The sequence below is a fragment of the Micropterus salmoides genome, unplaced genomic scaffold (genome assembly GCF_014851395.1).
Source record: "Micropterus salmoides isolate LMB-PRFRI ecotype aquatic unplaced genomic scaffold, ASM1485139v1 Ms_hic_scaffold_19, whole genome shotgun sequence".
NCBI lineage: Eukaryota > Metazoa > Chordata > Actinopteri > Centrarchiformes > Centrarchidae > Micropterus > Micropterus salmoides.
The window spans coordinates 16,725,846-16,749,632 of NW_024041039.1; positions in this window are offsets into that span (position 1 = coordinate 16,725,846).

The following is a 23,787-nucleotide window of genomic DNA, read 5'->3' on the forward strand; positions in this document are numbered from 1 at the left end:
GGATGTAGCTCTGCAGTAATCGGTTTTCCCCTTCACATGCACATAAGTTCACAAATGTGCTACCACTCACACCGAAAATAATGCACCTGCGCTTTGATCAACAAGTATTGATTATCTCTCTTGCCAACTGGGACCAAGTTAATTACTATCAATTAAAATTATGAATGATACATTAGCACAGATGCAGTAGACATTGCGATGGGAACACTCACATATGTAAACATTCATGCATTCTAATGGCACCTACACTACTCAAGTTGATAAAAACACAGTCACATACACAGAAATAATTAAATTCCAAGCTCACGACATGGTAACAATCCGTGTATGGTTTGTTCTTTCATTACTTCGTTTTAAAACCAAATCAGGGGAAAAACAAAAAACTAAGTCATTTTTTGTGTTTTTCCGTTTTAAAACCAAAATAGAAAAACAGATGAACTCAAAACACTAAAACAGACAATTGGTTTTGGTTTTTCTGTTAAAAAAAAAGGAAAAATATTGATTTTGATTTTTAATGAGTCCGATTAGTGTAGCTTTGTGTGTTACACTTAATAAACCAGCAGCAGATACACTTGGGCAATGGCGGTGCCTGAAAAATATTGATTTTGATATTTAATGTGTCCTAATTGTGTAGCTTTGTGTGTTACACTTGATAAACCTGCAGCAGATACACTTGGCTGAGGGCGGTGCCTGATTAAATGTAATTAAGATGAGCTTGAACATCAACATAGGTGGGTTTTTAGTTAGAAAAACTGGAGGCTCACCATCCAGTTTGTAACTCACTAGCAACTGGAACAGGAACAGAAATGCCTCAGAAGTTGCCTAAGAATCCTCCGGTTTTTAAGATTTCTTCAGTATCAAATTAATTCAGTGATAGTTGTGAGTACATCCAGTGGTACACAGCAAACATGAACTGTTATTAGTTAAATCGGCAAGCTGTATATTTACGAATCATACACAGATTAAAAAGTTCGGGTAATTTTCGTTCAGCTTCTCTACACTGTTAATAATAATAATAATAATCTTTATTTGTAGAGCACTTTTCAAAAACAAGTTACAAAGTGCTTTAACAAGTGTAAGACAATAATACCCAAAGGACAATAATACAAAAACAATACAAGATAAAAGCATGAAAACATTGAAAAGACTAAAAGACATGTTTAAGATAAATATAAAATTAGTAAAATAGAATAAAATAAAAAGGATAAAATAAAGTCAAATAAGATCGGGAAAGGCTCTCCTATAAAAGTATGTTTTAAGAAGGGACTTAAAAGAGTTCACTGACTCAGCTGACCTGATTTCCTCGGGCCGGCTGTTTCCAGAGCCTCGGGGCCCTGACAGCAAATGCTCTGTCCCTTTTAGTTTTCAGTCGAGACTCTGGAACAGACAACAGACCTCTGTCCGAGGATCTCAAGGTACGTGCTGGTGCGTGTGGGACTAAAAGGTCAGAAATATAACAAGGCGAGAGGCCATGAAGAGCTTTAAAAGTGATCAATAGAATTTTAAAGTCAATTCTAAAACATACTGGGAGCCAGTGTAATGAAGCTATAATAGGAGTACTGTGGTCATATTTCTTTGTTCTGGTTAAAAGCCTGGCAGCTGAGTTCTGTCGATCAGTATATTTTTGGGTTAAGCAAGTGAAAAGGCTGTTGCAATAATCCAGGCGTGATGAGATGAAGGCGTGTAAAATGGTCTCGGTGTCCTTAAAAGTTAACATAGATTGAATTTTTGCTATATTTCTAAGTTGATAAAAACATGATTGAACAAGCTTTGTGGTGTGCTGCTTGAAATATTATATATATACTATCAAACCAAACACCAAGGTTTCAGCATTCCAGGGTCTGTGGATCTGACGGGCAAGTATATTTGTTTGTCATCAGCATAAATATGAAAAGAACTGCCATGTTTATGGATAATATGTACAAGGGGAAGCAGATACAAGGAAAACAAAATGGGTCCTAAGACCGACCCCTGAGGCACACCATATTTAACTGGACAGAACGAAGAGACATAGTTGTTTACAGACACGCAAAACTTCCTATTTGACAGGTAGGATGAAAACCATTCTAGGGCAGTACCAGAGATCCCCACCCAGTGTCTCAGTCTGTCTAACATGATGTTGTCAACATGATGTCAATGGTGTCAAAAGCAGCGCTAAGGTCCAGGAGTACCAGGACTGAGCACATACCTTCATCAGCAGACATTAAAAGGTCATTGGTGACTTTAAGCAGGGCAGTCTCAGTGCTGTGGTACTTCCTGAAACCAGACTGAAACTTTTCAAATATTTTGTTATTTTCCAGTACAGTGAGCAGCTTTTTGGACACAATTCTTTCTAGAATCTTTGCAATAAAAGGCAGTTTTGAAATTGGTCTAAAATTATGTCGGAGGGAGGGATATAAACCAGATTTCTTTAAAAGTGGGTTCACGCAAGCCGTTTTAAAACAATCAGGGACACAACCAGTAGACAGGGAGCTGTTGAAAACAGAGATCAAATGGGGCCCAACAGAATCCATTACTTTCAGTAAAAACTTTGTAGGTATTACATCAAGTGGGCTGGAGGACACTCTCATTTGTGATACTGTTAATATATATAATAAATAATAAATATATATACTGTTAAAACTTCAGACAAGTCGATGGGATAAAACTGGTTAAAACTCTCTTGTTGCTGGTGAGGAACCTCTGAGTAAGAGGCCGCGGGGGTAATAGAGGCTCTGATTGACACCACCTTATTGGTAAAATAAGATAAAAACAATTCACAGTCATCATTACTTCCAGCTGAGGCACAAGGAGGGGTTGGGTTTACCAGCTGATCCACAGTCTTAAACAGAAACCTGGGATTGTGTTTATGTGTAGTAATGAGTTCAGAAAAATAGTGTGTTCTCGCATCCTTAACCATATTATTGTAGTTAATAAATAGACTTCAGACTGAGGTAATGGACTTGGAGACTGGATTTTTTCCATCTGCGCTCTGCTTTCCTGCATTCCCTTTTTAGGCTGCGAATGCTGTCATTTATCCAGGGTTGCTTACTAGCTTTAGACGTAGGCCTAACCTTAGAGGAGCAGTAATATTTAGTGACGACAAGCAGATATGATTGAAGTGATCGCCCAGATTGTTGGTGTTGGAATCAGACAGGTGTTGGCTTTGGCTCTGAAAGAATGCGCAAAACTTTGAAACACTTTGCTCAATAAAGATGTGAGAACACACGGAGCTTGGTGAGGCGGCATGAGTAACAGGCGAATCGCTAAAAACAATACATCTGTGGTCAGATATGGTGATGTCCACTAATTCCACAGAGGAAATGCTGACACCCAGGGTAAAAACCAAGTCCAGTGTATGACCACGGTTATGGGTTTGCCCTTGTTGTTTGAAGTTAAAAGAAGTGGCCATATTTAAAAAGTTAGTTGCATTAACATTGTTGGGGTCATCAACATGAATATTAAAATCGCCACAAAGAACAATTCTGTCAGAATTTAAAACCAGAGTAGATAAAAATTCAGGAAGTTCTGATAAAAATCCTCCAGGTGGTTTTTGGGGGCGATAAATTATAACAAATATGATAGGTTGCAGCCCTCCAACTTTAAGAGTGAGAACTTCAAAGGAGTTAAATTCATCACAGCGTACTTGATGACATTTTAAATTTTTCCTATACACGCTCACTAGCCCACCACCACGACAACTGACCCTCGGTTGACTAAAACAATCATATTGAGGCGGACACAGTTAAGCTAGCTGGCTTTAGTCATTCATTTGCAACCATGATTCAGTTAAAAACATAAAATCTACATTTGCAGACAAGATAAAATCATTTAAGATAAAAGTCTTACTTGACAGCGATCTCACATTGAAGAGAGCCATTTTAAATGAGTTTGTTCTGGGTGCTGGAGTTGATACAGTTGTCCTAATCCTTAAGAGATTACTATTATTTCTGTGTGGGATGTGCACATTTCGGTTTACTGGTCTATGCGTGATGATGACAGGAATAGAAGTCTTTGGAACAGCGCTGGGAGCAGACGGCTTTACATGCCAGCAGGTGGAGACAGTTGTTTGTGGCAGTGAGGCAGAGATCTGTTCAGTGAGCGGTGGTGTGTCCAGGTGTGCTGCATGATTAGTCATTCACGTAAGTCATGTGTGGACCGCACCACATGCTGTATGTGAACAGCTAACATTTCTGAGCCCCGTTTGTTTGGGTGAAGTCCATCTGTCTTAAAAAGAGACATTCTTTGCCAGAAAATATTAAAATTATCCACATAACACACACGGTGATCCCTGCAGGCGGACTGGAGCCAGTCGTGGAGGCCAAGGAGTGAAGCGGCCAGCACCGCGACCAACTGTGGGAATGGGACCAGAGATAAAAACAAACTTTCCACACTGCTTTAAAAAGTTAAAAAGACGGTTAAAATCTGATTTTGTCAGCTCATACTGCTGAAGACCTGTGTCATTTGTTCTGACATGGACTATCACTCTTGTGATGGAGGACGGGAGCGATGGCATCAGGTCCTGGAGTTTTTTTTAAATGTCAGCTGTGGTGGCACCGGGGAAGCAGTGAGTGGTAGCGTTAAAGAAACGGATGTTTCTGGTTATGGAGTCACCAATTATTAGTGTGGTTGGGGAGAAAAGAGGACGAGGAGATGCCAGTTGTGGGGTTCCAGAGCAGGACTGAGCAGAATCTGCTTCAACACTGCGTGCGGACTGAGGATGGAGTGTGTAAGCTGCTGAGTGTTGTGTTGGAGTAGAGAAGGGCTACCCTACGGTGCAGGGTAGAGACGGCCTCCGGAGCGTCTGAGCACAGTCTCTTTCAGGATCCTATGTCGAGAAGCGGAGATTTTTGACCGGGATGACGGCCGCCGATCAGGCCCACCTGAAGCCACACCCATAAAGCCAGTCAGCAGGGAATCTTTCTCTTTGAGTTCCTCTGAAAGTCGTCGGATGTCTTCCATAAAGTCAGCAATCTTTTTGTTCGCTTTCTTAAGGAGTGTGCAGTCCTCATGGGGCAGAGTTATTTCGGCTAGCATAACGTTAGTCGCCGGAGCTTTGTTGTGATCAGTAGCGTTGATAGCGTTTTTACGGTCATCTAGCTTAAAATCCACGTCGGATGACTAAAATCCTCGTGCATCGAACTTCATCCAACCAGGGGGAATGACTGTCCAGTGCGCCGGTTCGACTGGCAACACAACGCATATTAGGTCTACTGTTTAAGGAACGGGGCGCTGGAGTGTACAGGGCGAGGGAGAGGAGGTCACGGGAGCGACCTGGTGTGCTGCGGATGGTCGGTGATCATTCTCTCTGGTTGGATGAAGCCATAGACTGTATATAGCCTGACACAGACCACAGCTGCTGCAAACAACAGGCGCACGTGTAGGTTGTGCACCACTCTTCCGTACAGCAGCCAGTTAGTTTGAAAACCAGTAGGCATACAACACCGGTCAAAGATCAAACAAAACCGTTGTTTACCGTTTTTCATTTTTTCCATTTTGGTTTTAAACAGAAAAAAACAAAAAACGACTTGGTTTTTCCGATTTGGTTTTGAAATGAAAAAATTAAAGAATGAACCATACACAAATTGGTAACATCAAACTGCATGAACATAGAATTTGATTTACATCAATTTCAGCACAAGCCACTTCAGCTAAGTTTAAGAGACAATGACAACGGGGGAAAGAACAAAGGAAAGGGGTGACTTTACTTCATTCCTGGGAAAAATAGTGTCACCTGAAGCTATCTAGTGCCTGGGATCTTCTCCTCCAAAGCCTTGCTGCATGGACCGATAAGCTCTGCTGCCTCCCAAGCCCAGGTCGCATTCCTTTTGATCAAGCCTGAAGCTCAGCCGAACGTGGCTTTCACCTTTTAGCCCCGGTGTCCTTAAGCTGGTTGGTGGCTGCCTCTGCTTCCAAACTGCAACAGCAAGAGGAAATGAAGGAAGTTTCATCGACTGGCACCTTATCTGGTCAGGGTCAGTGCAGTGATCCCCGCAAATTAGCCCCGGACCCGGCTGAGTGTGTGTGTCTGCTTCCCTGCTGCTCCACAGCTTCCGACAGTTGACACAACGGCCAGGATTTTGTGGTCAAACATCAAAGCCATCAAATGAGGAGTAAAGATGTTTGGGTTTTTTTAACTTCTCTTTTTCCAGCCTGTGTTTGCAGCTGCTTAGACAATAAAAATGTTTAGAGCCAGAATGGAGTAAAACAATAAAGTTCATCATCTGTGGATTGTGCAGTTTGAAATCATTTTTTTCCTTAAAAGAGACTTAATATTCATCTACCTTATGATATGTATAAGAACTATAAATATGCTCTCAGATGCCAGGACAACATATGTCTCTCATTTGATCAACATTAATAAACATGTTTAATACTATTGCCAAACTCACACAGAATGACCCTGCCAATAGCTCTTCATTCAACACTGATGATTTTCTGAACTTCTTCACAAGCAAGATTGACTCAATTAGAGATACAATCACTGGCCCACACTCCCCTCAGAATGCTGGCTATGAACTCTCTAATACTCTTATGGATACAAGTACTGCAGACTCTTTCACAGTTTGAATGAATTCTTGTGAGGCCTTAACCAGCAACTGCCTCCAAACCTACAACCTGCATAGACGCTAGACTGTCTAATAATTTTAAGGTTTAATGTTAAATTAGTCCTGTTTTTAAGATTATTAACACATCACTTTCGGTGAGCACTGTGCCATCAGCTTTTAAACCTGCCATCATTAAACTGCTGCTCAAAAAACTAATATTGATTGACAAATTATTATTAAAGCTATAGACCAATTTCCAATTGACTTGCTGTCACTGATCAACTTACTGCCTACTTATCCACCAACAATCTGTATGATCAATTTCAATCTGGTTTCAATCCCATCATTCAACTAAAACTTAACCAGAGGAGTCAATGATCTTCTAATTATTGCTCACTCTGACTTAACATCATTGTTGCTGTTTCTTGACTTGAGTGCAAATTTTGACACTGTGGACCACAGCATACTTCTCAGCTGCTTGGGGAAGTATTGGTATCCAGGGGATGGTGCTTTCATGGGTTCATTCATATTTATTAAATAGAACTCAATGTGTCAATTACAATAATACAATGTCTGGATTTTCTGCAATAGAGTATGGTGTACCCCGGGGATCGGTCTTTGGCCGGATGCTCTTTTCTATCTATATGCTTCCTCTTTGTGACATCATTTCTAAATAGTGTTAATTTGCATTGCTATGCTGATGATACACAGCTATATGTACTGTAAAGCCAAAAAACCTCTCCCAACTCAGAGATTTAGAGGCAAGTCCATCAGAAATTAAAATAATGGATGAGTATGAACTTACTTCTGTTAAATGATGATTACGGTCTGGTCTTCCTAGGTGTGCTACCAGAAGTCTTGTTCATAATGTTGCAGCTAAGATATTGACAAAAACAAATTTATCATATAACGTCCATTCTGGCTGCTCTTCACTGGCACCAGTGTAAGCTAGAGCTGATTTCAAACTCTTTCAATTAACCTATAGGGCCTTGCATGGACTTGCACCACCTTATTTACTATATCTGAGCTCATGGTAATTTTTTCTGTTGACAAAAAATCAGTTGATTTCCGAGTATCTGTCCATGTCCTTTATCTCTGGAACAGCCTTCCACTTCATCTTAAAGAAGCATGCTCAGTGGAAATGCTTGAATCAAGACTAAAGACTTCATTACAATACAGCCTACCCTAGAACTCCGTTGGGTCCATCACCTTTAAAAAATACATATTTTTAGTACTGATGCATCAATATGAGTGTTTCATTTTAATTTATTTTATCCAAACATCATTTTAACTTATGTTTTAATGTACAGTTTTATTTAACCATTAATTTGAATGATTTGCATTTCATTGCTGTATGCATTATTTTAATTGTAAAATGTTTTGAGATCATGTTGCGCAGTGATTTAAACTTTGAATAAGACTGATTAATGCCTATTGTGCATAGGAAAGGATTTCATGTCTGAGGTTTACAGGATTGTGCCATTTGAACAATAAAGTCAAAATTCTTTGTCCAGACAAGATTCAGCGGCTCAGAATTGCTGTGGTTTCTTGCACAGCACTAAACCAAGGAAATTCAATATAGGCTGTGACAATATGAATGTCTGCCCCAGAATGCCTTTTAATGTGTCTATAGGTTCAAAGGGCCATGAATCTGCATTCTACAGCTTCTAAATGACACTGGTGCTGCTTGGGAAATTGGATTCATTACTCCGGCTACTGATAGAACGATTACCCCATGACTGATACTCATCCCCACTCCTTCATTCCTTTTCTCTTTGATGCCCAACATTTCTCTTTGTTCTTTCTGTGTTACTGTCTTGAACTCCGCTTCCTTAATGTGATTTTTGTCCCAAAACACAAGTGATAAACACATAGATTTTACGAAAAGTAATGTTTGCTTTTACAGATCCCCACTCTCAGTGCCTTTTTTTCTGTTTTTCTCTTTCACTGTTTTTCTCCCTTTACAGAATGGATGATATATTCAGACTAGATAGAGAACTGTTTTTATTTTGCCGCTGCTGATCAACGACTGTGCTGAGATGACATGGAAGACGGAGTGCTATGAAAAGAACTGCGCTATTCCCCCTCTTCACAGGGCTTTTCTTGGCTAATTAAAGATTCATGCAAAGCAATGTGGCAACTTTGACAGATCAGTTGCAGACGGTCTAAGTAATGCTGTGATGTCTTTTAAAGCTCCTCTTGCTGTGGATTTTCATGCAAGCAAGGCCTTTAAAGAAGGGCAGCTCCGACCCCAACAAATAGAACTGAGTTAAAGATGATTGATGTGTCTCGGAAAAATCCATTCCATAATTTCACCTTTTCACCTTGGAGACGTGTCCTCCTAAGACCCATATTAAAGCTTAATTCTGCCAACGAGAAGCAGGCGGTGTTTTAAAGAGAAGAACACATGTCTGTAAGGCCTGTTCCTCCTTATCTAACAGCCTCAGCCTCAGCCAAAGATAGATGTCTGCCATGCCAGCATGTTTATTTTCCTTGCCGATTAGCTTCGATTAAAAGCAGACCGTGTTGTCTCTCTCCTCCTATTTGTGCATTTGTGTGTCTGCCTCTGTGAATGTGTGTATGTATAAGGAGTCCTCCGATCCTCCCTGTGCGGGTGTGTGGGTGTTTGTGTGAGAGTCTCCGTTATTTCATCTCCACTAGGCTGCACATGATAATTAAGCCATGGGGGGCTGGGAGAGGGAAGGTGGGTTACAGCTTACAGCTTTGAGTAATTCTGTGCCCCCCCCCCCAAACACACACACACACACACACACACTCCCATCCTCTGTCTCCCTTACAGCCTACCTTAACCCTCCCCTCCTGCCCCACATCCCCCCTCCACCTTAGCTCCAATCCCACCTCAGGCTGTGGGAATTTTCTTTAGTCACACTCGGCTTACCAGGTAAACAAGCCTGAATGGGGAGACGCGAGCAGAGTCCATGGGAGCAAATAAAACAGGGGAGGATGTAAATGGATTTATCACTGAGCGCCCATGCAACACCCTCACCCCCCCCCCCACATCCTCCACCCGCCTTCTTTCCTCTTGAGCGAGGTGGCACTAACTTGGCAGTCTCTTTAACAAGTCAATTGCAGACCTCTGGAACTCTCTGGTGTCTGAGAGCTCAGAATCGCCGAAGTGGGGACTTTTTCTTTAAATATATTTTCCATTCACTCTTGTCTGCAAAGCATTTCTCTCTCTCTCTCCCCCTCTCTCTCTCTCTGTCTCTCTATCATTGACTTTCTCTGTGTCTCAACATTGCTCTCAGTCTCTGCCACAGAAACAGCAGGAGTAATTCTCAGAGGCAGCTGTGTCAACTCTGTCTTCAGTTCGACTGTGAATGATAACAGTGCACTACCTGTAAGCCCTTCAGCTCAAGCAGACACACATTCCCTGCTCCTCTCCTCCCTAAATTATCTGCCGCTAATCCAGATCAGAAAGTTAAAAAGCAGGTCAAGCGTGAAAGCCTTATGCTGAGTAATGAGAGAGAGACCCATGTGAACTCAAGAGTGCGAATGTGTGTGTGAGTGCACACGGAGTGCTCGCAGACAGAATCCTACCAAAGCCATCCAAGGCCTCGTTTTCAAAGGAGTCTTTCAATCTGAGGGCAGGAAGAGCAGACTTAAACCAAGACCACCATAAACAGACTCTTCTGTTTTATAACAAGCCCGGCTTGCCAAAAACAGTTCCCGAGGTTTCCATGCCACGTTAAGGGGAAATATGGATTCAATAGGAATACGTTATAAGGGTCAGGAAGAGGGAGAAAAAAGGGAAGAGACAGAGAACCAAATTTAGGCCCCCCTGTTGACAACATTCAGGTGTGTGCAAAAGCAGAAAATCTATTCCAATCGATCTGGAAGAGCAAGGCTGAGGCAGAGAGATTGGGTTGTACATTGCTCCTGCTCCTCAAGGGAGCCTTGATCACGGTTATAGCCTCCTGTGTTAATTAAGGTGCTTTGACATTTCAGCATTAGCCCGGTCTCTCGTCTTGGCACTCTGGCAAATCTTTTCCAGGCTCCTGAGAGCTTGTGTTTTGAGGGATGAAAGGGTGTTATGGTACAGTTGTTAGGAATGGGATAGGGTGGATGTGCGGGCCTTGATGGTGCACTACATTCTGGGAGTGTTCCATCCAACTGTTTCTGGCTGATCCTGTGTGTATGCACGCATTTGTGCTGCTAATCGATTGATCTTTCGAGGCAGCCTTATCCATCCTAATCCCAGGTTGTCATTAACACCCACAGTGTCATTTGTTATGTATTGATCTATTGACCCATTGATTGGATGGTATATAAATGATAACAAATACATTGAAAAGTAGAGAATGAAAGTCAAGGAGAGCGACAGGAATTAATGAGGTTTGACATTTCCTTTCTTAAGTAGTTCCTTTTGCTAGGTGGCAAGGGATATACACAATACTGCAATGTATCCTGAGTGTAACTGGAAATCAAAGTTCTGGTTCTGGTCCAGAAAATAATCACTCTACATGATTTGTAGGGACCAAAAAACTGCTGTCAAACATTTGTCTTCATCACCTGCATATATATAATATTAGAAGTAGGTATTAAAGTTCCTGCCAATAGTTTGAGTGATAGTGCTCTCTCTGTCTCTCTCTAGCCCCTTTCTGCGTGCACCCCTCCTAACTGAGTCCATTCCTTTGTGGAGAGCCAGTGTTTGCTAGGCTAAAGCTGCAGCTACATGCTGTTCAGAGTGCCAGATGCATTAAGGCTCAGTACAGGGAGAGTGGAAAACAGACACCATTTCAGACATTGCCGCAAGCTTTGGATTTTCCAGCTATGCCTGTTTCCTTTCTCTAAACAGCCACTGACATTCAGGATGGGGGAAAATACACTTCCCTCCCAGATGTTAAGTGCTGTGTACATTTAAAGTGAATGTTAAGTCCAATATGCACATACTTGAGTGCATTATAAAGCTTTATATAGTTTCAGTACATTTTTAGAATGCATGTAATGTGTAAATTTCTTGGATTTGACTCAAGAAAACCTAGGTAAAAAATACTAAAAGTGGAACTCTAACTTGCCCATGAGGGATTCATCAAGAGCCATTTCTACTGTAATTGGTTGTATTAAGAACTTACAGCGAGCTAGTACATGTGGAACTCAATAAGAAGGGTTTTGTAAAAAGGTCTCACGTTCATAACAGACTAAAAGAGTTCATCATGGTTCTCAAAGGCATATGTGGCCAGGCCAGGAATGATGAGCCCAAACACACAATAAATTTTATGGGTTTTTATGTCCCGACTGGACTTAAATGAGAACAGCGTTAATCATGTACAGTCGATGGTTTAAGGCAGTTGGTGGTTATGCAAAACACAGGAATAACTTTCTTACTCGTCCTTTGCTTATTGCATCTGATTTCAACTATGTGACTTAATAGTACTCGATAGTACCCCTTAACCATACCACAATATGTAAACAGCTGCCATAAACTACTTTACACTCACTCTGGTAGACTTCAGTTACTTCTAAACAGGAATACATAAATACAACAACAACAACCAAAGCTGTAAAACAGCCAAAATCTAGACATCTAGATTAGATAACACCACTCTAGACAACAGGCCTTTCTAAATAGAGAAAAATAAAAAAAACAAATATCAATAAATACATTCACTTAGCCACATAATGATAAGTTTTTTATAAACAAAAATTGTAAATTAAAATTTAGCATAAAACATAAAATACATTAATTCACAGAATACAATTTGCCCAACACTTTGTATAGAAACTCAGAATTAACATTTTATGAATGAAATCAGTAACTCACTGTTCTACTGTGCAATGTGCGTCCTCAGGACATGCCCACACACAACCAAGAACTCCACACGTGTATCTCCCCTCTAAGTCAGCGGAAAAATATGAAATAAACATTGCTTATTTACAGCTTCAGTATACAGTAATATAATGTGATTTTGTTTGTTAATACACTTCATTGTCACTCAGGCTGTTGCCGCTGGTCAGAGTCTCTTCCCCTCGTGGCGAAGATACACACACACACTCACTCGGCTATCAATCGTCAGGAACCCAGGTCTTCATGCATCTACCTTGGTCCGCTAGTTAGTTAACTCTTTCGTCTGCCGATCTTAAGGATCATTACTGTACTTTACCATGGGTTATGGAGATTTCCTCCGTATCGATAAACCAAAGTACATCCCTTGGTGTCTACACCGTGGGACCCAACACTTCCGTTTTTCCCCGTGTCCTGTCGGAAAATCTACCCTTTCTCACGAGCCGTCCCATGTAGTACTCTTAAAGGGGCTATATGTAAGTTTTTGATTTTAATAAATCAAATGTTCATTGCCTTATTGTCAGTGGGCTCAAAACTCACTCAGAAATGAAGCACACGGCCGTTCTCTCTGTTGCTTGCATCCAGTGTTGGGCCAGTTACTCAAAAATTGTAATATATTACTAGTTACTTATTACTCCTTAAAAAAGTAATATTATTACTTTAGATATTACTGGGTGATAAAAGTAACTAGTTATGTTACTAGTTATGTTACTATATTACTTTCCAGTGTGTCCCACAGAATGACAGCAGGGGGGTTATTCTAACGTTGGACAGGTTTGTGCAGCGGTGTTCACGAGAAAGAGGGAGAGAGAGAGAGAGAAAGAGGGAGCGAGCCAGGAGGTGCTGTATGAATATATGCTCCTCAATACAGCTCCTTAATCATGGGAAACACTGCTTTCCCTACCACCTCCTTTCACCCCCAAACAAAGTAGTCTCCCCCGACTTTTTAACTAACTTCATATCCATAACAGCAGCAAGGAGTGTGGTTTTGTCAAAGCATATAGCCTTGGCCTAACGTTTCTTAACGCCACTGGCTGAAATAAAAAAATAAAGCAAGTAAATCCCGACTTTTAAACAGCTGTTTTACTGCACGTGTAGCCTGTTTATAAGAGCAGTATTCAGCAGTTACAAAACGTTATGTTAACACCACTCTCTCCCGACGAGTCCAAGCATCAGTGACAGACAGAAGCTGCAGTTTCTTTCTGTAAGTTTCACGTTGCTGTTCTACTTCAGCAGATGCTTCAATAAATCAGATGTAGAAATGTTCGCGGTTGAAAGCTTTTTGTTTAGTTTACACTAGATGACATGTTCTTTGTATCTTAGACTGTGACACAGTAATGACAGCAGCTACTTATAGCTGTGGAAAGAACGGCTCTCCCCCTCGTTCTCCATTCTTCATTTAGTGTTTGGCTATCAGTGGACATGCACAACAAAGTCCAGTCCCGCTGAGCTGTCGCACAGTCGTGGATTTACGTCAAGGATGGTGCGTTCAGTAACGCAGAGTTACTTGCCTTAGTAACTAGTAATAATATTATATATATATATTAATTAGTTACACTACTTAGTCACTGGGAAAAGTAATATTATTACAGTAAGCTTGCATCAGCCACTATTCTACTTTTAATGTGGGGACACGGGGTCGGATTCAGCTCTGTGCGTGCACGGTGCAAAGTTATGTCACTTTCTACATTACTTCACCAACTAACGCGACCCATGTTACTGTCCTGTGTACCACTGTTGATTTAGCTTGGAAGAAAGGATGTAAGGGCAAAAAGCATATGTAGAGTGATTTGTTTACTAACATTAGCCTATAGTGATGCAGCCAGGAGCAGCCAGCAAACGCTTTGACCTGCCACTCTTTGCTTCATAACGTTCAGTTTAGGTTTATTGCAGGTACAGGTACACAACTTCTCCACCAGTCACTGTAACTAACATGACTCACATAATATACATCCCAGAGGAAGAGCCTCTACAGTAAAGTTACTTAATTACTGCGGTTTAAAGTGCATTTTTTTTTGTTGGACTAAGGGAAAATCATGATTTCTGGTTTAAACCTGTTTTGTTCAGTTTGCCTCAAAGCAAATAACAAACCTCCTAGAAAAAAGTAAACGCAACAATTTTACTGAAATAGTGTCCTTACTTCAAACCAGAGATTTTCTTTTCATGTGACCACGTGACGTCACATCAGCTTGCTCCTTGCTCACCAGTGTTTCGCTGTCCGCCATTACATTGCTTCGAAAGTGAACAAGGTGGAAAGACAGCTGTGGCCCAGGAAATGTCTTTAGACAAGGTAAGCATTCAAAATTGTATTGTAATGGGGATGACGTTAAGTGTTTTTCATTCACATTTATGGTTAGTGGCAGGATGGACAAATAGGCTAACTTACTTTACAGACAACTGTGTTTTTGCACATGTTAGCTAAAGTTAGCTAACACAAATGCAAAGTTAATTTTGTTGTTAATATTATTCCATTGTGATGTCAGGAAAATATAATGGTGGTGTAACGTTAGTGTGATAATATCTGGTGCTTGAATAAACTAATGTTAGTTAGCTCGTTTCTCCCATGCACCACAACAGTCACTGATGCAAGAGCTGTAATTAATTTATATTTGAATCAGTTGGAATAGAGTCCGTGTGATGTTTGATAGAGACCATGTGTGAATGGAGCCTGTTAATGTTCAGCAAAACTCAACTCAAATAATCCTTCGGAGTTCATTGCTAACGGCTGTAGAGGTTGGTGCGAGTTGCGAAATGCTCCAGACTGTAAGTGGCATTAACAACCGAAATAAAAAGAAAGAAGCCATTTATTAAAACGTATTTTGACAGATTTGGCGCTTGTTCGCCTGCCTTGTCTCTCCTCCACTGCCGATATGTGTTTGTTTACCTTTACCGCATGTAGCTGTTGAGTCTGAAGCATGACCCCATTTTAATAAACCAATAGCAATTTAACATGTCGGTTTCATGTCTGATGAAATCACCGGTCCAGTTCGGACAACAGTTAGGCTATGTGCCTCTTTACTAGCACACTGTCTAAACAGAGAATCCGTGCAGACTGGCGAAAGAGGGTGGACTGATAGATGACTAATTGTTTTGTATTAATGAAATATATTGAATTATAGATGGTGAGTTCAGATACACCCTAAAAACAGCTGGGTTATTTCATCTACCGAACCACTGGGTTATGAAATATTTTACCCATTATGGGTTATTTATATGGAATTTGGGTTATTTTGTGCAACTCATGCATTGAGTCAAAATCCATCAACCCAAAATTCATCGTTTGACCCAGCATGTGGGTTGTTTGTGCTTCGAGTACAGAGACACACGCTGACGTCTGACGTCATTAACAAAAATTCAAGATGGCGACCCGATGCAAGCGAGACGAATTTGCAAGTAACAGAGCAAAACTGTCAATAACCTATTTAACAAAAGTCGAGAGAACCAAGATTATTCGCAGCGCTGTGAAAGAAATGTTTTTTGTGTTCATTAACTTCTATTTTACAACTGTGTGTGCTCTCGGAGGACCGCTTCAGGATGGAGAGGCAGTTTGGCGCGTTACTTTCATGCTCACGTTAACGGACGTGAGCATAAAAGTAACGTAACGTTGTGACTGAAGCCTTCGCCAGACAGTCGGCAGAGAATGCACTTTGGTCCGGTGAGTAAAAAAGTTTATCACATTTTGGCTCTGTTGTCAGGCGCAGTAACGTTTACAGTAAGGCTAACGCTAGAAGTAAGCTAGCTCACATTGAGGTAACGTTAACTTTGCACTATTGTGAACTGCTGTCACTGTCAGTTAACTCACGTTAGTTTACGTTATATTGTGGAGACAGTCAACCTTTGCGTTTGTTTATAAGCTGTTCCTGAAATAGTGTTGATGCATGGCTAACATTAAAAGTTTAGTTTTACTAGCTGTAAATCTAATGATTCTCCTCAGCCCTTTTATTGCAGAGACTAGTTGCCTTGTCTGAAGTGTCTGTAACGTTAATATTTGTAAAGGAGTATTTTTCCACTGTGGTAATGAAACCTTTTAACTAGTGAAGAATGCTCAGTTTGTATTGAAACTGTTTTATAATTTGTTCATTTTAGAAGATGTTTGTGGTAACGTTACGTTGACATGAGTTGCGTTATTACACAAAAGAGTGTGTGTTATTTAGCATCTCAGATATTAATGGGATGAACAAAATAACAGAAGCACCTGTCCCTGTGATACAAATTACCAGCAGCACAACAAACTGCAGTTTTCAAAATGATCATACAGTCGAACAACTCTCCGAAACAGTTTCATCCAAAACTGAACATTATCATTTTCATGGAGGATTTATGGCAGGAATGTTGTATTACTGCATTACGTTTTAGCTAGATGTAACTATTGAACTGGTAACTTACTCTTAGAGACTAAATACATTTCTCACAACATTAAACTATTCCACTATCACATGTTTGTGAGAAGTGTTTACATGGCCATTATTGTGTAAACTAATAAAAAGTTGGTGTTCATATATTGTGTGCCAATTAAGGACTATAGAGAGTGCTGCTGAAGGGATTTCATCATGTCCATAATCACCTGACTTGCGAAAGCAGCTCTTGTATTGGTGAGTAAGTGAAATGATAAAATATAGTATTTTATGATGATCTTGTTGACTGGACTTATGGGAATTCTTTGTGTTTTATCTGCTCCTGCAGGATTAAGCGGTTGGGTTATGAAACAACCCAAGTTGGGTTATTTTTAACCCATCATTTTTCTGTGTGTAGAAGAGAAAGAATTTCATATTCCATTGATTCATCTGTCAGTATAATACAGTATAGTACAAAATCACCAGCATGTCTAAGGTCTAATTAATAATTACAGTCTGTGGTGATTAGTATGGATAGTGCTAACTACCCAACAAAAAAACTAAAATGACAAATCTCACCTTTTCCTTTGTGTTCACAGGTTTGATGTTGTTTCCTGAAATTTTCACAACTTTGGCCTTACTGTGATTATAATTTAAATTATATATTTAATAAGCACTGCTTCTGTCCCTCTTATCCATCAAACTGTAGCTCAAGCTTCCAACCAAGCATCCTAGGAACAGCACCACAGAGATCATAATAAAGAAGGGAGGAGTAGACCTGGAATATACTCAATGTTCTTGATCAGGTATGTACCTGCTCAGTACATCAAATGTATTATATCACAAGCATGGTAACATTGTAAGTAGAAGAAATTGTGTTTATTTTGTCAACAAATTTAACTGTGGAGTTAGATTAGTCCTTTTAACTTGTTTTATTTCTAAATCACAGTACTGTAACTCCATAAGCACATAAGTGGTGTGCATTGTGAATTGTTTGCATCAGTGAAGTTGCAAAATTGGACTGCATCATAATGCATTATGTGTGTGTTTGCAATCTCACCTAGAGTCTCGAGGTGAATCAAAAAAGGGGCTGTCTGCTGAAATGCCTTATTGTGTGTTGTGGGGAAGATGTGGACACACTTCTCTCTGGTAAGTAGTTTTGCATTAATCACTGAAGCTTTAGACAAGATGAAACACTGCATATTCTAACTTTTAAGCTCATAAACATGGTCTCAGGTCCTATAAAAATACTATATTTGTACATTTGCATGAATCTTGTATATCTGTCCAGTTATCATTGTACCCACATTAGGCTGGTACTCCTTAATGCTTCCGATGTCCCCACAAGTAACACATTCATTTCTGGAAAGAGTCCGCCGGTACGGAATAAGCCTATTGCTAGTGGCACCACGCTGGCCGAGTCGAATCTGGTTTGCGGACCTGATTCGTCTCCTAGACGGCTCTCCCTTGGAGATCCCGATCAGGAGAGACCTTCTGTCTCAGGCAGAGGGCACAATATTTCACCCCCGTCCGGAGATTTGGAAACTATGGGTTTGGCCCCTGAGGGGGCCCAACTCATAGTCTCTCAACCGACATTGTTGAGACTATTCTAAGCGCCAGAGCTCCAGCTACGAGGAAACTTTATGTACTGAAATGGAGAGTTTTTTCTTCTTGGTGTTTTCAACGTCAGTGGGATCCGGTTACCTGTTCAGTTAACACAGTTCTCGAGTTTTTACAAGAGAGTTTTTCATCAGGACTATCTCCATCCACGATCAAGGTCTACGTGGCGGCTATTGCGGCTTTCCACGCCCCTGTGAGTGGTACATCTTTGGGTCGAGACCCCCTGCTCACTCATTTCCTTCACGGCACTTTGAGGCTGAGGCCTGCAACTCGCACTAGGGTGCCGGCCTGGGACCTAGCTACAGTTTTGGAGGGCCTCTCTAAGGCTCCCTTTGAACCCTTAGATTCGGTCTCAAAACTATTTTTCTGCTAGCTATTTCGTCCCTTAAAAGAGTCGGTGACCTTCAGGCCCTTTCGGTTTCCCCCACCTGCCTTGAATTTGCACCGGGGATGGTTAAGGCATTCTTATATCCCAAACATGGTTATGTTTCTAAGGTGCCTACCATTATTCCGAGGCCTATTGTGCTTCAGGCTTTCTGTCCTCCTCTGTTTACTTCTCAGGACCAGGAAAGGCTGAACCTCTTGTGCCCAGTGCGAGCACTGGACACTTATGTTCATGGGACTTCTAGGTTTAGAAAATCTGATCAGTTGCTGGTTTGCTTTGGCTCACCCAAGAAGGGTCTTCCGGCTTCTAAGCAGACAGTGAGCAAGTGGATAGTCGAGGCTATTTCTCTATCTTATGAGTCTTCTGACCAGCCGTGCCCTTTGGCGGTCAGGGCTCATTCTACTAGGCGTATGGCGGCTTCTAAAGCTCTTTTATCTGGAGTTTCTCTTCATGACATTTGTGATGCTGCGGGCTGGTCCTCGCCGCTCACCTTTGTCAGGTTTTATAGCCTGGACCTGGATGCTGCCCCAGGTTCTCAGGTGCTTAGTGCTTAGTGTGGTGTGACAACAGGCTGACACTCAGGCATTTGTAATTCTGGCGATTTGGGTATTCTCGTTCCCAAAGCGTTGATGACGCATCGCGAGTTCCCTTCGAAAGGGAACGTCTCAGGTTACGACTGTAACCATAGTTCCCTGAGAGAGGGAACGAGACGATGCGTCACCCTGCCATACTTCCTGCATCCCTGTGATCGGCTTGCTTCGGCAAATTTCGAAGCTAATGCCGGTCTGCACCGGATACGCCTTTATCTCTTCCTGGTCATGACGTCACCCGCCCGTGACGATCATTCCTTCCATTGGACTAGTTGACATAGATGCTTCAGACGCATTCACGCGGGGGGCGTTCCTAAAGCATTGATGACGCATCGTCTCGTTCCCTCTCTCAGGGAACTATGGTTAAAGTCGTAACCTGACACATTCTAGTGACAAGTGTTAGTTCTTAGTGTTTGAGTGTTACCTATACTGTAAATTGTGTTAAGGAAGCAGGGCAATTATCTTAGTGGGGGATTACTGATATCGACCAGACACCTGCAGTTAAGTTTGTTAGATACACTAGGCTTAGAGGGTGCTGCTCAGTTTGTATTTTGTTTCTTACTGGGCAGGTCAGAGTTTTGTTTGATTTCGGAGTAGCGGTGGCTATCTCTCAGTTGGAGAGACCTCTTTAAGTTATATTTGGTTCTTTGATTTAAGCAACATTCACCAGCCCTTTGCTGTTCTGTTTGTAAACCCTGTCAACAATAAACAACTTGCACTTTTACCAAAAACACTCGTGAACTATGGTTCATTTTGCTTCCCTTTCCCCACGAGCCGGGTCGTAACAGTCCAAAGTAAAAATTATACGTGGATGTTATGGTAAAAATGGGTTATGTTGTAAGTCATGGTCTCTATTGTTAAACAATATTTTTACTTTATGTGAATGTATTTTTTAGAAGTAATATTTTGATTGAAATTAAATTTAAAGTTTCAACCAATTTAAAAAATATAGTTTGGGAAAAAGTAATAAATTTAGCTTTAACAAATCACAGTAATTTTTTTAGGTTGGTTCAAAGTATCATTTTAGTATACCGTGTGAAGCTGTCTCCCTGCCTGTCTATAGCCGCTGTCACTCTGCCTTTTTTCTGGGAGGATTGGGCCGATATGCGCCTCGCTGCACTGAATGAACGTTACGTAACGTTACAGAGCCGTTGTTAATCTGCCTCTGAGACGGGAACGGTGAAGTAACAGAGCCTGAACATGTTTGAGTGAAAAGCCACAGCCTGCATGCTGGTGTTTCTGCGTTTATTTAAGGATTTCTGTATGAAGTGGTTGTGTTTCGGATTATGCTCGCTCATGAGTTCAAGCGAGCACGCGTACGAGCACATGCCTGGTAGCAATCTAGCAAACCACTAGTGGCCACTGAAAACTACACAATGCCCCTTTAAAGTGACAGTGCTATTAAATACAGAGGACAGTTATCGCTACTACTACATAACAATATAAACCCACATAGCACTATTTATCTCTGTACCCCTGGTTCACCTGGATACAGATATAATAAGGTACCTAGAGCCTATCTAGAGGGTTCTTAGCCAGTGTTGGGGAATAATGCATCACTGTTATCTGATCTTTTTTCCACTATTGAGTACTGTAAAGTTGCGTATTGTTCCTTCAACATTTTATGGGCTTGGCATGTTTGCTGTCTTAACAAGATTTGGATGGGAGGGTAGTTATAAAATTGTTGTGTTAGCAGGCAAACGTCTCGGGTTACGTATGTAACCCTTGTTCCCCGAGAAGAGGAACAAGACACTGCGTCGGTGACGACACTATGGGAACGCCTCTGGGCGTGGCAGGGCTGAACAATGAATGAAACTACTCCAATCCTATTGGTGTTACTAGAACGGTAGTGTGTGACGGCGTAACCGGAGGGGGTATATAAGCACGCCGACACATTAGCCCTTTCTATGAAGCAAGGCACTCCAGGCGGGGTGAGGTGTGGCGGACCAACGCAGTGTCTCGTTCCCCTTCTCGGGGAACAAGGGTTACATACGTAACCCGAGACGTTCCCCTTCGAGGGAACTTGAACTGCGTCGGTGACGACACTATGGGAACGAGATACCCACTTAGGCCGCGCTGAAACCCCGCCTGCCCCCAGTGTGCAGAACCTGACGGCACGACTAGGAGGAGAGCACACGGGTGCTGGATGCAGAAGGTCCAGACTGTAAAACCGGATAAAAGTGTGAGGGGTGGCCCAGCCAGCCGCGTCACACAAATCCTGGAGTGATACCCCTGCGAGGAGGGCCCTAGAAGCCTCCATGCCTCGAGTTGAGTGCGCCCTTACGGCCATAGGTGAAGGCAAACCGCGCACCTGATAGGCCAGGGAAATAGTCTGAACGATCCAGTTGCTGATGGTGTGTTTAGAAGCGGGGAGCCCAGCCTTGGGGGACCCGAACCACACCAGCAACTGGACCTCAGAGTGTAAATACTCTGACAGGGCAGAGCAGATGAAGTCTCCCGTACCTCCGCCGTCACATGAGGTGGGGGATGAAACGCCTACAGCACTATGGACCCTGCCAATCTGGCCGGAACCTTAGGGACATAACCTGGACAAGGGTGCAGGATGGCCCTGACCCTCCCCGGGGCAAACTCCAGGAATCGGGGAGAAACCGAAAGTGCCTGGAGATCCCCCACCCTCCTCAGAGAGGTGATAGCGAGGTCATCTTAAGGGTCAGGTGATTGGCCTCAGCCGACTCCAGGGGTTCGAAGGGGGCCTCAGCCAGCGCTTCGAGAACCACTGCCAGGTCCCAGGTGGGAACCCTGGAACGAGTCACGGGTCTCATCCTCCGGGCTCCACGGAGGAAGCGCACGACCAGTGGAAGCCTCCCCAAGGGCCCATCACTCAGGATGGACATCATTCTGAGGGACAGCAGTCTCTGCTGGGACCACAGGAGGATCTGATGTGCCAGTTTGTATAATGGGCGCGAGTGCAGACCCCCTGGAGATTCAAATAGGCCACCACTGCTGTATTGTCGGTTCTGACAAGGATGTGGCGACTGCGGAGGGCGGGCAGAAAACTCCTCAGAGCTCTGAAAACTGCCAACATTTTCAACGCAATTTATGTGCCAAGAGAAATGATGCTCCTCCCAGGAGCCTCTTGTGAAGCGGCCGTCCATGACCGCGCCCCATCCCGTGAGTGAGGCGTCTGTCGAAATAATTGTTCGGGGACAACACAGGACCTTGGGACAGGAACCAAGATTTCCTCCATACAGACAGGGAACAAAGGCACCCGCTCGTAACCCGTATCAGACGGAACGGATTTCCCCTCGGGGAGAATCCCTTGGATTTTAGCCACCAATGCAGGGCTCTCATGTGCAGTAGCCGGGAAGGTATCATACTGGACGCTGCTGCCAGGAGACCCAACACCCTCTGAAAGTGTTTTACAGTGATGGCGCGGCCTAACTGCACTCCGGTCACTGTGGACAAAATGGACTCGATGCGTGCGAGAGACAGGTGGGCCCGCATCGTCGTTGAGTCCCACACATCCCTAGGAACGTAGTCCGTTGGGCAGGTGTCAGCACGCTCTTCTTCGCGTTGAGCCGCAGCCCCAAACGCTGAAGGTGGGCAAGGAGGACATCTCGATGCCGAACCGCTAACTCTCAAGACTGGGCCAGGACGAGCCAGTCGTCGATGCAGTTCAGTATGCGGATGCCCTGGAGCCTCAACGGAGCCAGAGCTGCATCCATGCATTTGGTGAACGTGCGGGGAGATAGTGCTAGGCCGAACGGAAGAACCCGATACTGGTAAGCTGTGCCCCCGAAGGTGAACCTCAGGAACTTCCTGTGAGAGGGACGGATGGAGATGTGAAATAAGCGTCTTGCAGATCTATTGTGACTATTCGAAGTCCCAGGACCTCTTCCCCCCCGTGCCCGCCGAGACTGAATGACAGTCCTTAGATCCGTCTTCCCGCGGGGCTGTGGGCGAGAGCGCCGTCTTGCGTCCCAGGTTGGTTGAGGGGGATCCCGTGAAGCGACACTCTGCTTCTGGCTGCGGCGGTAGGTGCTGGACGAAGGCTGCGTCCGCCTTTCCTGAGCCGTCGCGGTCCTGGAGTCTGACCGGCGGGGGAGATACTGCTCAAACGCCTCTCCCTGAGTTTTGACGTGCTGGAACCTGTTGACGACAGCATCCACTGCTTCGCCAAACAGGCCAGTAGGCGAGAGGGGCGCATCCAGGAGAAAAGCCCTCTCTTCCCCTGGATGCCCAAGAGGTTGAGCCACAGATGGCACTCCGTAGCCACCAAAGCCGCCATGGATCGGCCAATGGAACGGGCCGTTTCCTTGGTCACACGGAGAGCTAAGTCCGTCGCTCTACGGAGCTTAGTCAGGTCCTCCTCAGAGGGACCTCCCCCCACGTCACAGTCTCGAAGGAGATCGGCCTGGTATGCCTGCAAGACAGCCATCGTGTGCAGGCTGGCCCCAGCTCGATCTGCTGCCATGTAGGCCTTGCCCACCAAATCGGATGTTATCCGACGCCGGCGTCCAGAGGGATGAGGCGAGGTTGGGAGAGAGGTAGCTAGCCAGCGCCTCCT